Source organism: Schistocerca nitens, chromosome 6, assembly GCF_023898315.1.
Source record: "Schistocerca nitens isolate TAMUIC-IGC-003100 chromosome 6, iqSchNite1.1, whole genome shotgun sequence".
Lineage (NCBI taxonomy): Eukaryota > Metazoa > Arthropoda > Insecta > Orthoptera > Acrididae > Schistocerca > Schistocerca nitens.
In genome coordinates this window covers 606407545-606422650 of record NC_064619.1, presented here as the reverse complement: position 1 = coordinate 606422650, position 15106 = coordinate 606407545, and the positions used below count along the sequence as shown (strand labels likewise).

Below are 15106 nucleotides of genomic sequence, written 5' to 3'. Positions count from 1 at the left end.
AACGGAAGCAGTGGTTGGGAAAGGAGTGAGACAGGGTTGTAGCCTCTCCCCGATGTTATTCAATCTGTATATTGAGCAAGCAGTAAAGGAAGCAAAAGAAAAATTCGGGGTAGGTATTAAAATTCATGGAGAAGAAGTAAAAACTTTGAGGTTCGCCGATGACATTGTAATTCTGTCAGAGACAGCAAAGGAGTTGGAAGAGCAGTTGAACGGAATGGACAGTGTCTTGAAAGGAGGATATAAGAAGAACATCAACAAAAGCAAAACGAGGATAATGGAATGTAGTCGAATTAAGTCGGGTGATGCTGAGGGAATTAGATTAGGAAATGAGACACTTATAGTAGTAAAGGAGTTTTGCTATTTAGGGAGTAAAATAACTGATGATGGTCGAAGTAGAGAGGATATAAAATGTAGACTGGCAATGGCAAGGAAATCGTTTCTGAAGAAGAGAAATTTGTTAACGTCGAGTATAGACTTAAGTGTCAGGAAGTCGTTACTGAAAGTATTTGTATGGAGTGTAGCCATGTATGGAAGTGAAACATGGACGATAACTAGTTTGGACAAGAAGAGAATAGAAGCTTTCGAAATGTGGTGCTACAGAAGAATGCTGAAGATTAGGTGGGTAGATCACATAACTAATGAGGTGTTGAATAGGATTGGGGAGAAGAGAAGTTTGTGGCACAACTTGACTAGAAGAAGCGATCGGTTGGTAGGACATGTTTTGAGGCATCAAGGGATCACCAATTTAGCATTGGAGGGCAGCGTGGAGGGTAAAAATCGTAGAGGGAGACCAAGAGATGAATACACTAAGCAGATTCAGAAGGATGTAGGTTGCAGTAGGTACTGGGAGATGAAGAAGCTTGCACAGGATAGAGTAGCATGGAGAGCTGCATCAAACCAGTCTCAGGACTGAAGACCACAACAACAACAACAAAAAAGTTACTTTCCTTGTGTTCGTTTCTGTTGTCTTTCGACAAAAGGACGTGATAACACAATGCAGTTTTAAGTTTGTTTTATTCACTGCCGTACACCAAGTACAGTCCAGGAACCATATTACATTTTGACTGAGCGCGGCTAGACCGCTGATTCATCCTTAAGAACAAAAAATAGCAGAGTACGGAAACAGCTCACAGCGCTCCCACCCAAAACGGCAATTTTGGGGTGATTGGGTAATAGTTATTACTTAAAACATCTTTATTTTCTTTTTTTGGGGGGGGGGGGGAGGGGGCATATAATATGGTGTGCCTAGGGGCACAAAATTCTTTAATCCACCACTGGGCTCGGAGCTAGCTGTTCTTGAAGTAACCGATTTGTAACAGTTCGTTGTCACTGTGGTGTTGTTCCCTCTCGGTTGTGTCAAGTTGCCGTCCGGGCCCGGTCTCCTTGCGACTACGTTCTCGTGACTACTGCTGCCAGAAATCATGTACAGTGGGTACATTCCTGCCAAGTCTTTCTGCAGTATCCCAGAGCGAACATCCAGCTTGTTGTAGCCCTGTTACACGACCTCGTTCATCTCGGTGAGGTGTTGGTTCAAATGGTTCAGAGCACTATGCGACTTAACTTCTGAGGTCATCAGTCGCCTAGAACTTAGAACTAATTAAACCTAACTAACCTAAGGACATCACACACATCCATGCCCGAGGCAGGATTCGAACCTGCGACCGGAGCGGTCGCTCTGTTCCAGACTGCAGCGCCTAGAACCGCACGGCCATGATCATCGTCAGTCTGCCATGTCAGTGTTGCGTTTAGTGCTGTTTCTCCTGTGCATCGAGAGGTGTGATTTTAATTGTGTGCTGGCCTTGCACTTGGCGTTACTGTCAGTGTTTATGTGCTACGCCATCCGTCGAGACTTTTATGCTCCGGTCATACTGCGCCTTGTGTTTCTTTTTAATTGTGCCAGTGTGTGGTTTTTTTGTGTGCGCCACTTTTTTACGGTTTTTATCTCCGTTTTACAGTGGCCCCTTTTTAGTCTATTGTCTTCCATGATGTTCCCCCTTTTTTATATCTATGTTCACCATGTTTTCTCCTTTGTTATTTTTAAATGTCTTCTATTGTTTGTTCTATGTCTGTCGGCTGAAGAGCAGCGCATATGCTGCTGCCGGCCCGCCCCGATGGGGAATTGAAACACAATAAAGGAAAAAAAATCTTTCTTGATAAGCCCTTATCACGTCCTCAGTCACTTAAGTAATCGGTTTACAACACCTGCAAATAGGGACGAATTCGACTGCCTTAAAAGGTCAAGACTGAGACTGCAAATCCGAATCAACGAGCCTTTTGAGGAAAAAATATTAAACGCAGCGATAATTTTTAACCCTTAGACGGGAAAGCCCGGTTTGCAACCCTAGGCCATGTCCTCAAGCTCCGAGACAGGCGCGGCAAAGTCCACCCGCTGAGCAACCGCGTCAGACGGTGGGAAGAGGGCGTGAATGCGTAACTCTTCTAAGCGCCGCTGAGCGCCGCCACCCGTAGCTCAGCATTATGACGACGCATAGGAGTTGAATTTGGATGAACAAACAGCTTAGAGCCGAATTTTTGTTGTGAATTATTGTTTGCAAACTTATAATTTACTTCAGTTACTATTACTGCACCGTGTAACCTGATTGCTGAACAGGAGGGGTAAATCTACTCGTTTGATTTACCTAATTCTGCAAGTTTATGAATTGGATGTATGTCAACTATTGGCAATTGTCAGGCGATACCTGGCAATTCGTCCTGAAAACGATCGCCATTGTATAGTTAAATTTTGGAGGACGAAAGTTTCCCCTGATGTAATGAACTTAAGGATTTAAATGTAATGCGCTAATAGGTTGGTGGGAAATAGTAGTTATTGCACTGATTCGTATGACGACAGCGGTTGTCATAAACTGCCTGAAACGAATTGTTCATATCTTCCCGTATAAATTCTAGGCACACTGTGGGTCCTCAGATTAAATCCCATCCTTTTCCAGAGTTCCTAGTTGCAAATAAATTTGGATATGTGACTTTAAGGACTAATTAAACTCGAAACAGTTAATTTTATTTACTTTCTAAAACATTACGGGAGTGGCAGTGACCAATGTGTTACAAATATTTACTATTAAAAACAGTCTTGATCACGATTTATTTCTTAAGGTGACCGGTTTCGACCACTGCTGTGGTCATCTTCAGATCATTGGGTAGGAACCTCTTTCAGCTGGAGAATCACTACTGTAGTAGGAACTCAATGGTCTGAAGATGACCACAGCAGTGGTCGAAACCGGTCACCTTAATAAATAAATCGTGATCAAGGCTGTTTTTAATAGTAAATAGTTAAATTTATACCACCCAAAATACTCTAACTGCTTTAAAATCCTAAAAGTTACCTATTTCTTTAACGTAACATAAAATTCTTGTATTTTCAAAAAATTAGAATTGATAACAAGAATTGAAGGTGGAGAGGGGGGGAGGGAGGGTAGGAGGTCTGTAGCTTATGGAATCCTGCCCAACAGCCAGTTTCCACAGATAAACACACATAAGTAAGCTGAGAGTTACAGCTGCCTACCTATTACAAGAATACACCTGATGGAAACAACCACAAATTCGATGCACTGGTGGTACTAGGCTCTTGGAAGTGGATCCTGCTTACGTGTTAGATACGTTATTACAAAGTTACGGTAAATGAAACTTTAAAATATTCTAATGTATTAACAGTTAACAGCCATCAAAGTTCTTCTTAATCACGCTTCAGCTATGTAGCTTTTATTTCAAAAATCGCTTATAGTCGCAGTCTTTGTTCTGTTGTACTCTGACAGTCGTGCATTGACGCAGTTTGAAAATGGCTGACGTTGCACCCCTTTCTGTAGTGAAACACGCGCGGGGAACGCCGTTAAAAAGTGGCGAGAAACAGGTTGTCTTTAATGTTTTTCACAAGTCTACAGAACTAATCAGCTTTGCAGGTACTGCACTCTACAGTGAAAGAGATCTTTAAGCCGGGTTGTCTAGATGGATCGGCAGCATTGTAAATCTCACTATGCTGTTTTTTGTTGTTGTTGTTCAATTCGGAATACCTAGAACATTTAAACATAAGTCATCAATTCTTTTCTAATTAACACCAATCTCATCACAATTTTTATGAAAAATACACGGCCTCTTGTTTATAATTGCATGTTGTGCGCAAAATTCCAGTTTTCATTGCAAATATAAATTCGTAAGTATTGATATTTTACAAAAGATTTTCAATAAAGGTTGTTTAAATTAAGACGTTGAAACGTCCCCTTTGAACAATTATACAAGACTGTGCTTGAACCTGACGCACAATATTTTTTTTTAGCGCAACGCAATCTGACTTTCAACACACAATATTTTGTTAGCGCAACGCAATCTGACTTTCAAAATTCTCTACAAGAGAATGGCCCTGACTAACATTAAACTATACGTCTCACAAATCACTTACCTCACCAAAAATCTTCGCTGCTCAAGCTACTGCAATACAGCGAGCGCCACTACTGCCAGCTTGATATCATGACAAATTACAAAACTCCGCCATCTCTCTCCCCACATCCACCACTGCTGGCGGCTCACCTCCAACTGCCCAGCGCTACGCGCTGTTCACAGCCAGCTGCCTAACACTACAATGGTTGAGTATTACAACAATGCAAAGCAGCCACAGACTGCACACAGCACAGCCAGTGATTTTCATACAGAGGTGGCGTTACCAATAAAAAAACCTAAACAGCCTACTTACATAGCCCCCATGCTACCCACAAAAAAATTTTACAAATTTTTTTTTGGGCACTGGCCAATACATATTTGTTAAAATTTTTTTCACAATTACAATAACAAAGAAATCAAATGCACACACTTATTGATACAATGTTGGTCAAAAGCTAAAATTTTCTCACAGTCCATAAAGACAGTCCTGATCGTTGATCACACTAAAATTGCCGTGTTTTTCTCAAAGTCTGAGCAGTAAAAGACAATGCCACAGACGTAGTGGATTTCTAAGCAGTCTTGAAGAAGTAGTGTTGTCCTTCCAACGGAAAGACAGTGCTGACTCGACATGCAGACAGGTAGTGGGCCACAACAGAGTAAACCCACAGCAGAGTCAGTCGATGTTTTGAAGAATATTGGTAGTTAGGTCATCACAGAGCAGACCCACTGTAGTCCTGGTAGAGATTACGGTATTGGTGGGCCACCAGAGGTGCAGACCCACTGCAGTCCTTGTAGAAATAATGGTATTGGTGAGTCATCAAAGGTGCAGACCCACTGCAGTCCTTGTAGAGATAATGGTACTGGTGGGCCACCAGAGGCGCAGACCCACTGTAGTCCTTGTAGAGATGGCCAGCAGCCATCTGTTGTGACTGTGCAGGTACACAATCACCATTGAAGAGTCTTGCGGATAATATAACAAGTCCATAACCACCACTTGTGCACTCACAAAGTTGTTGGAATTGTCCTTAGAACAAGCAATGCTGTTATCCAGTCCCTTGCTGAATTATTAACACACGTGCAAACACTAACAGTCCCTACTCCTCACATATTGTCCATATACTATGACCAATAGAAACGTGTGCAGTGAAATGTAACTTACAAGTTACTTAATTTGATGACCTGGTGTCAATTACAATTTTATAACATAAGAATACAATTACAAAGGTACAAAATACATCATTAAAAACATAATAGTAGAGATAACATTCGTAGTAATAGGGGCTTTACAAAAGAATAGAAATAAACATATACATCAGTGTTACAAAAATAATGACATAAGTACATACATAAAGATCAGAAGAACTTTTGGAATATCAACTTCCACATGAGCATTAAAACAAAACAGAACAAATACTGTTTAAACATGTTTACAAAGTAAATAACATATTATCAATGCAAATTATATTTGAGGATAACAGTATTCCTCATCATAGTTCATGTAGCTTAGTATTAGAAGAAGAAAAATTCTATGAAACTACACAGAGACAGGAAGAAAAGAAATACACAAGGGTACACAAACACATAGTGGCATAACACAAAAGGAAAGGACAGGGTTTGTTTTCAGTGTAACATTTGGTACTGCAGTCCAACCCAAAACTTCATTCCATAGATCTTTCGTCTTATTTCAACCTTTGCTTCTACCAAAAAAATCCTATCCAAGCATGCTTTCTGTATTTATTTCACATATTTCTTACCTCATTATTTATTCCCAAGAAAATCCTACCTATACCTGCTTTCTGTACTTTACTCGTATAGCTTCTCAATGCATTTTTTTTTTTAATTAATCGCTACTCATTATCTTATAGGCTACCCCCTCTTAAGCTAACTTATATCTACTGAGCTCAGATGCTAAACTAAGGGACGAGGCAATGCAGCATCACATAAAACAATTAATATAAACAGCAATAAAAAAAACGCAGATTTGCGAAGCAAGCAGTATTAAGAAATTAGCAAAGCAATTGTAATATTACAACTAATCTAAGGCAATGTGCAGCAAACAATAAAAATATAAAAATAAATCATTAGTAAAACTGGCTTAACAGAATAATACAAAATCAAATTCAATAACACTATGCCTGGCAAACAGCAGCAACTTATACCTAAATATGACATAGCTCAAGCAGAAAAAATAGTACACTAAAGATAACAATGCAGATAAGGGAAATGTATAATCACATCTTAATGTCTAAGTAATTAAAGTGGTGCACCACAAAAACTAATTCTACAAAAAAATTACTAAGTACTAGAAAAGAAAATTATGTATGCAGTTCCTGTGAAGGTAAATGATTTTTTTTTTTTTGCTCCATCATTGTTTTTTAAATTATTATTTACTCGATCTGTAGACAGAAAATATTTATATTAGTACATCTACAAAATTTTATTTGAACCAATGCTGCAGTGCAGCTAGAAACTAGATATCAAATGAAATAAGCAACTATGTACAAAGCAAAGCATAAAAATATCATTCAGTAGTCATGAGGTATTTCATAAGTTAGTAGAAAAATCTAGAGAGACAGTAGTCATAATCAGGTGTATAGACATAAAAATATTTCTCGTCATTTCATTAGGCATCCAGTGTAATCATATGTTTTCAAGTTCGACCGTGTCGTTTTTGCGATGCTTTCTACAAAAGAATGTCAATAGCGATTATAATGGCCTCCCCCTTTTTTTTTTCTTCTACCTGTGCCGCTGGAAGGCTAATGGCTTTTTTTTTTTTTTTTGTTCGGGCGGCTGTCGCCCAGGTGGGTGCCCGCGACGCATTACGTGCAGGTGGTCTCTTAACTTTCGTACGGAAATATTTACGACAGCAGTTTCCACTACAATGGCAGTCTTATATAAAAATGTTTCACAGGTCAAGAATTAGCGTTGCAAATCTGTAAAAACAAAATCCTATGAATATAACAGTGTCCAAAAAATTTTCGTCGGCATTGTGATACATTCACGCATTTACACACATTTCATAATTCTAAAATACGATACTTAGTTTCCAACATCCTTTTCCACAAAGCAGAGTTCCTATCCACTATTCATTACTCCTTACCTTATTATACATATACATATTCGTCGACACTTCAATATTTCATCGTAACATACGTATCATAATCAGATTCCTCATATAGCATCATCTCATTGATAATAAACATACCTCAACAACATAATACACATCGTCGCCGTAAAAATAACATCATAACACCTCAGTCAACTCTCAAAATCGTCGTAGCTTTCTAATTTCAAAACCTAAAAAAAATTCTCTGCTCATGTCAAAAGTGTCATCTGCCTCAAACGTACTTTAAAAATCATGATCCCATACCAAATACATCATTCAAAGCTCTCATAGTATCACAATGGTAGCGAAAAAATATGAACAGTTTACAAAGTACAGACAAAATACAATTTCATAAGTGTGAAGGTATCCAACTGTGTAATTGCGTAAACATCTGTCACTGACGTAGTAAAAAAAATGTTTGTCTCTTTCAGTTAAATGATCTGATAGCTGTGTAATACTGTGTTGGAGAAATATGGTACCGATGTGTAAAGTTGTATAAGCAAATACCATATTAGCTAGGGCTCCTTGTGCGTGCCAAACACATGGTACACAAAGTAAGCATGTACCCCCCTGAGGATAAATGTAATTATACCCTCAGGTGTTACAGATTACAGCAATGGAATGAAATGTATCATGGAAAACCCTTGTATCATTGCACTTCAAATATCTTAAAAAAAATAAATGTTTTAAGTACAAAATTAATCACTCAAATACGTGTACTGTAGCGCTAAACTGTGCGTCTTGTTGTAAGATAATCTCTGTGGAAGTGTCGTAGTTATCGTCCTCCGAAAGCTAAGTTCTGCAGAAGTCAATGTACTTACCTGATGATACACAAAAGTGAAATGCTTTGCGTATAGATATCTTAGTTATTACGCTTATTGTTGTGATGAAGAAAGTACTGTGCTGTAACGTATTGTTGTGCTACGGAAAAGGCTGCCTCATTGTTGCTATACCACAAAAGTTACTACTAAAACATGTTTTACTTTCCAGAAGAATTCAGAAAAACTGTGCAGATATAAAACAGAAACACCTCAAAAGCAACATTGTAAACTGTCACTCATTAGTAGCGTCGTGATAACATCGTGTAGCTGTCACATAAACTAACCACTGTATCATCTGGTATCTCTCAGAAACCACCTTGAATCCATAATGTATTTGCAAGTAAACCAAAATGTTGCATTAAAATCTCAAGTTAAAAAAGCACATTATCTCTCAATAAACGGTTTTACGTGTGAAATGTGGTGTAAACCTTTGCTCTTCATAGTACTCAGAGTTTGAACAATGCAATTAACATGCGGTATACGTCGTTAAAGAATACTGGAATTTTTCTCAAGGTTAGCGTCAATGTTATTTTTCTCGGAGCCAGCCGGCGCAGGTGTCTGCCTGCGGTGCGGGTCACTGTCCGTTTCCCTGTTGGCGCGCGTCGTTAATGGGATTCGGAGACCGAACTTCCACAAATTCGCCTTGCCGAGAGGGCCCAGCTCTGTTACAATCCCGCCAGTTCTGATGAAATTCAGGTCTGTCGTTATGTCGGTAGTTTACACAGTTTCTTGTTTGTCGGTCATGTGGTGGAGAATCTCTCCCGGAATCGCAACTGCGTGCCGAACCGTCGCGTCTGAAGTCACTCCGCCTCCCTTTTTTTTTTTTTTTTTTTTTTTTTTTTTTTTTTTTTTTTTTAACAGATTATAGTAAAAATCATTGTGTCGGCGAGTAGCATATCGGTCATTGTTAGGTCGTGTCGGCCGTTCCATCTCAAAATTCGGTGCACATTGCCAGTTTCTTTCATAACTTCCGAAGTGTCCTGTGTTATTATCTTGTGGGTGTTCCGTATTTCTAAGTCCCTGTTCCCGTGTTGGGGCGCGAGTATCCTCTGAAATACGTAATTCTTGTATAACCTGCGTCAACTGATCTTGTACTTCCCGGATTTCTCTTTTGTACTGTGTATTGATTTGATTTTGATTTTGTTTGAATTTTCTAATTTGTTCATACTCTTCTGTGTCAGTGAAGGCTACAGGTGTAGTGTCATTCAGATCATCATCTACCTTCGTAGATAAGTTAGTGAACTGATCTGAAAGTTCGGCTACTTTATCCGATAGTGTACTTATTTCCTCAGTGTGTTTTTCTGAACCAAGTTTCAGAGTATCTACTGTGTCCTTTAAGTTTTCCTGAGATTTTGCAAGTTGCGTAACCGAATCGGTAGATGCAACTGAGTCAATTTTAGCTTGCAAAGTCTCATGATTTTCATGAACAATAATTTGCAGTTCTTTTATGGCTGCTTCGTGATTCTGTAATGCATTTTCATGCCGCGAAAAAATAGGTTGAAAATGCTCACAAATTTGTGTTTTTACGTCATTACAGACTTTTGACATTTCGATTCGATGTTATGTAACTCAGTAGTTAAATCCTCACGTGTTTGTTCAAGCTTATTTTCCACTGAGTCTAACTTTTGAAGCTGTTGTTCCATTGCGTCTAACTTTTGAAGATTTTGTTCCATTTGTTTCTGATTTTGCTCCATTGTGTCTAATTTTTCAAGCTTTTGTCCCATTTGTCTCTGATTTTGTTCCATTTGTTGCATTAATTGCAATAATAATGTATTAGTGTCTGGAATCTGTTTCTCTATGTTTTTTGGCAGTGCATTTTCACCGGCAACATTCACATTTTGACAAGCAGAAAATGTGTCTTGACTCATTTGAGAAAACGGTGATGACCCAGAACCTGAATCTACAGTATTTGCGAAATTGTGTCCTGTCATTTCGGATTCCTGAGGCGAGCTGTTGCCGACCGACCGATCGATAATGCTTCCCTGTTCTCTAATTGTTTCGCTGTCTACACCATTGTTTGCCGCCCGCTCCATTTCCCTATGCACAATTACCAAATTATTACTTTGAACATCAGTTAATTCATTACTCGGTGGCACTAACATACTGCTTTCGTCTTCGCTGTCATTTCTCAATTTACTTTGGAGCCTAGTGTTACGTTTTTCACACGCCATTATTGTCACAGTATTTCACACGACAACACAGAAAAACACAATTTGAAGAGCAAAAATAAGAGAACACATTAACATAACACTGAAAATAATATCTAGTTAATTGCAGCTGCGAAATACTTGGTGCAAATCTACAACAAATCTACAACAATGAAAGACTGCAACTACAAAGGAGATTTTCTCTACAATTACGCGCTAGCAATAAACAAAATCTACACTAATTACACAAACTACAAGAAAAAAAAATCAGAAGATTCCAGTGAGGTATCCTAGGCTAAGGGTCGCCATATGAAACGTCCCCTTTGAACAATTATACAAAACTTCCCCTTTGAACAATTATACAAGACTGTGCTTGAACCTGACGCACAATATTTTTTTAGCGCAACGCAATCTGACTTTCAATAATCTCTAGAAGAGAATGGCCCTGACTAACATTAAACTATCTCTTTCACAAATCACTTACCTCACAAAAATCTTCGCTGCTCAAGCTACTGCAATACAGCGAGCGCCACTACTGCCAGCTAAATAAAAGATTCAAACTATGGAAGGCACTAACTACTGATAGGGATAGTTAGCAAATGAAAGATATTAATAGAGAACAAACAATGTATTTACCTTGATATCATGACAAATTACAAAACTCCGCCATCTCTCTCCCCACATCCACCACTGCTGGCGGCTCACCTCCAACTGCCCAGCGCTACGCGCTGTTCACAGCCAGCTGCCTAACACTACAATGGTTGAGTATTACAACAATGCAAAGCAGCCACAGACTGCACACAGCACAGCCAGTGATTTTCATACAGAGGTGGCGTTACCAATAAAAAAACCTAAACAGCCTACTTACAACGTAAATTACGTTTTTACGAAAAAATAGCAAAATCAGATACTCTTTATTTGGATTACGTCCATTGCTTTATATCACAGACGTGGTCTCACACGAACCAGAGTGATAAGCGACGTAGAAACGCGGAAAACAATAATTTTCGTAGCATCGAGCACACCGAACAAACGCCGTATTTTTACAGTTGCCACCGTACCTCTGGAATAAGCACCCAACAGAACTGATCTGAAGCATAGTTAAGGGATTATCGCGAGAAAGAATAAGACATTTTAGCTTCCGAAGCTTTGTCGCATGCCACTGCTGAACGATGGCTGGATATAGGTAGGCTAGCAGTGTACCCAGGAGCAGATATAGACTCAGATCACAATATAGTAGTGTGAAGAGTAGGCTGAAGTTCAAGACATTAGTCAGGAAGAGTCAACACGCAAAGAAGTGGGATACGGAAGTACTAAGGAATGACGAGATACGTTTGAAGTTCTCTAACGCTATAGATACAGCAATAAGGAATAGCGCAGTAGGCAGTGCAGTTGAAGAGGAATGGACATCTCTAAAAAGGGCCATCACAGAAGTTGGGAAGGAAAACATAGGTACAAAGAAGGTAGCTGCGAAGAAACCATGGGTAACAGAAGAAATACTTCAGTTGATTGATGAAAGCCCGCATCTCGTGGTCGTGCGGTGGCGTTCTCGCTTCCCACGCCCGGGTTCCCGGGTTCGATTCCCGGCGGGGTCAGGGATTTTCTCTGCCTCGTGATGGCTGGGTGTTGTGTGCTGTCCTTAGGTTAGTTAGGTTTAAGTAGTTCTAAGTTCTAGGGGACTGATGACCATAGCTGTTAAGTCCCATAGTGCTCAGAGCCATTTGAACCATTTTTTGATTGATGAAAGGAGGAAGTACAAACTAGTTCCGGGAAAATCAGGAATACAGAAATACAAGTCGCTGAGGAATGAAATAAATAGGAAGTGCAGGGAAGCTAAGACGAAATGGCTGCAGGAAAAATGTGAAGACATCGAAAAAGATATGATTGTCGGAAGGACAGCCTCAGCATACAGGAAAGTCAAAACAACCTTTGGTGACATTAAAAGCAACGGTGGTAACATTAAGAGTGCAACGGGAATTCCACTGTTAAATGCAGAAGAGAGAGCAGATAGGTGGAAAGAATACATTGAAAGCCTCTATGAGGGTGAAGATTTGTCTGATGTGATAGAAGAAGAAACAGGAGTCGATTTAGAAGAGAGAGTATTAGATAGAGATCCAATATTAGAGTCTGAATTTAAAAGAGCTTTGGAGGACTTACGGTCAAATAAGGCAGAAGGGATAGATAACATTCCATCAGAATTTCTAAAATCATTGGGGGAAGTGGCAACAAAACGACTATTCACGTTGGTGTGTAGAATATATGAGTCTGGCGATATACCATCTGACTTTCGGAAAAGCATCATCCACACAATTCCGAAGACGGCAAGAGCTGACAAGTGCGAGAATTATCGCACAATCAGCTTAACAGCTCGTGCATCGAAGCTGCTTACAAGAATAATATACAGAAAAATGGAAAAGAAAATTGAGAATGCGCTAGGTGACGATCAGTTTGGCTTTAGGAAAAGTAAAGGGACGAGAGAGGCAATTCTGACGTTACGGCTAATAATGGAAGCAAGGCTAAAGAAAAATCAAGACACTTTCATAGGATTTGTCGACTTGGAAAAAGCGTTCGACAATATAAAATGGTGCAAGCTGTTCGAGATTCTGAAAAAAGTAGGGGTAAGCTATAGGGAGAGACGGGTCATATACAATATGTACAACAACCAAGAGGGAATAATAAGAGTGGACGATCAAGAACGAAGTGCTCGTATTAAGAAGGGTGTAAGACAAGGCTGTAGCCTTTCGCCCCTACTCTTCAATCTGTACATCGAGGAAGCAATGATGAAAATAAAAGAAAGGTTCTGGAGTGGAATTAAAATACAAGGTGAAAGGATATCAATGATACGATTCGCTGATGACATTGCTATCCTGAGTGAAAGTGAAGAAGAATTAAATGATCTGCTGAACAGAATGAACAGTCTAATGAGTACACAGTATGGTTTGAGAGTAAATCGGAGAAAGACGAAGGTAATGAGAAGTAGTAGAAATGAGAACAGCGAGAAACTTAACATCAGGATTGATGGTCACGAAGTCAATGAAGTTAAGGAATTCTGTTACCTAGGCAGTAAAATAACCAATGACGGATGGAGCAAGGAGGACATCAAAAGCAGACTCGCTATGGCAAAAAAAGGCATTTCTGGCCAAGAGAAGTCTACTAATGTCAAATACCGGCCTTAATTTGAGGAAGAAATTTCTGAGGATGTACGTCTGGAGTACAGCATTGTATGGTAGTGGAACATGGACTGTGGGAAAACCGGAACAGAAGAGAATCGAAGCATTTGAGATGTGGTGCTATAGACGAATGTTGAAAATTAGGTGGACTGATAAGGTAAGGAATGAGGAGGTTCTACGCAGAATCGGAGAGGAAAGGAATATGTGGAAAACACTGATAAGAAGAAGGGACAGGATGATAGGACATCTGCTAAGACATGAGGGAATGATTTCCATGGTACTAGAGGGAGCTGTAGAGGGCAAAAACTGTAGAGGAAGATAGAGATTGGAATACGTCAAGCAAATAATTGAGGACGTAGGTTGCAGGTGCTACTCTGAGATGAAGAGGTTAGCACAGGAAAGGAATTCGTGGCGGTCCGCATCAAACCAGTTAGTAGACTGATGACAAAAAAAAAAAAAAAAAAGCAGTGTGCAAAAGAAGGGCGTTTGACTGGATTTGTGGATTCTGTTGTTAATGGCCTCGTTATCAACGAGGCAGACGACGGTTTCAGTACTGAAATGTATATCTCGAATTCGGATTTGGAAGGGTTCAAAGATCACGAGACGTCTGACTGGAACATATTCAGTGGAGCCGGCCAGGTGGCCGAGCGTTTCTAGGCACTACAGTCTGGAACCGCGCGACTGCTACGGTCGCAGGTTCGAATCCTGTCTCAGGCATGGATGTGTGTGATGTCCTTAGGTTAGTTAGGTTTACGTAGTTCTACGTTCTAGGGGACTGATGACCTCAGAAGTTAAGTCCCATAGTGCTCAGAGCCATTTGAACCATATTCAGTGGCTTCAATATTTAACTATACGCTAAAGTCCCTGCAATACGCTTTCAAATCACCGAAAGCTGGCTCAGGAAAATTACCCTGTGTTTTGGTTAAGATTTTTTATCATCCTTATTTTGAATTACAATACCTACTGTGTTAGCTACGAACGAGAGCGTGTCATGCTTTACATCTGGTCCGCTAAGAAGTGTGCGGCACTTCTGGTGTTTTGCCGAATATTATTTCATTCTCCTTAAAATATTAAATGACATTCAAAGCTATATCGTTTCTCTGCTTGTCTGTTTTTACATCTTAACTGCAACTGTACACATTAATACAGATTTTTGCACCAGCTGGCTGGCCAGTGATGTCTAGGTTGAATGCGTGATTCCAGCAAACATGGAAGAACACACTGTGTAACGTTTACTTCAGGTTTGTTCTTATGATAAATAAATGTATAGTTAAAAGACAACACGCCGGTTTGGTTATACACATTCTCATTGTTGGAAACCGAGGTCATTGTCGAATTTTTGTTTTTTTCTAGCAGAACGAATTTAGTACGTAGTGTACCTATGGACGTATGAAGTGTAACATATTCATTGCTCAAAATCTATTATAGTATCAGTGTGCAAATAGTTCAACAGAAGAAAAGCAGCTAGTTCGA

The 15106-nt window shown here is 39.6% G+C and overlaps 1 protein-coding gene across 1 annotated transcript in view; it reads left to right on the top strand.

Annotated features, from left to right (window-relative positions):
• LOC126263182 (beta-hexosaminidase subunit beta-like) overlaps nt 1-15106 on the top strand; it is a 156359-nt gene that overhangs the window by 13910 nt on the left and 127343 nt on the right. The gene's annotated exons all lie outside the window — the stretch shown is intronic.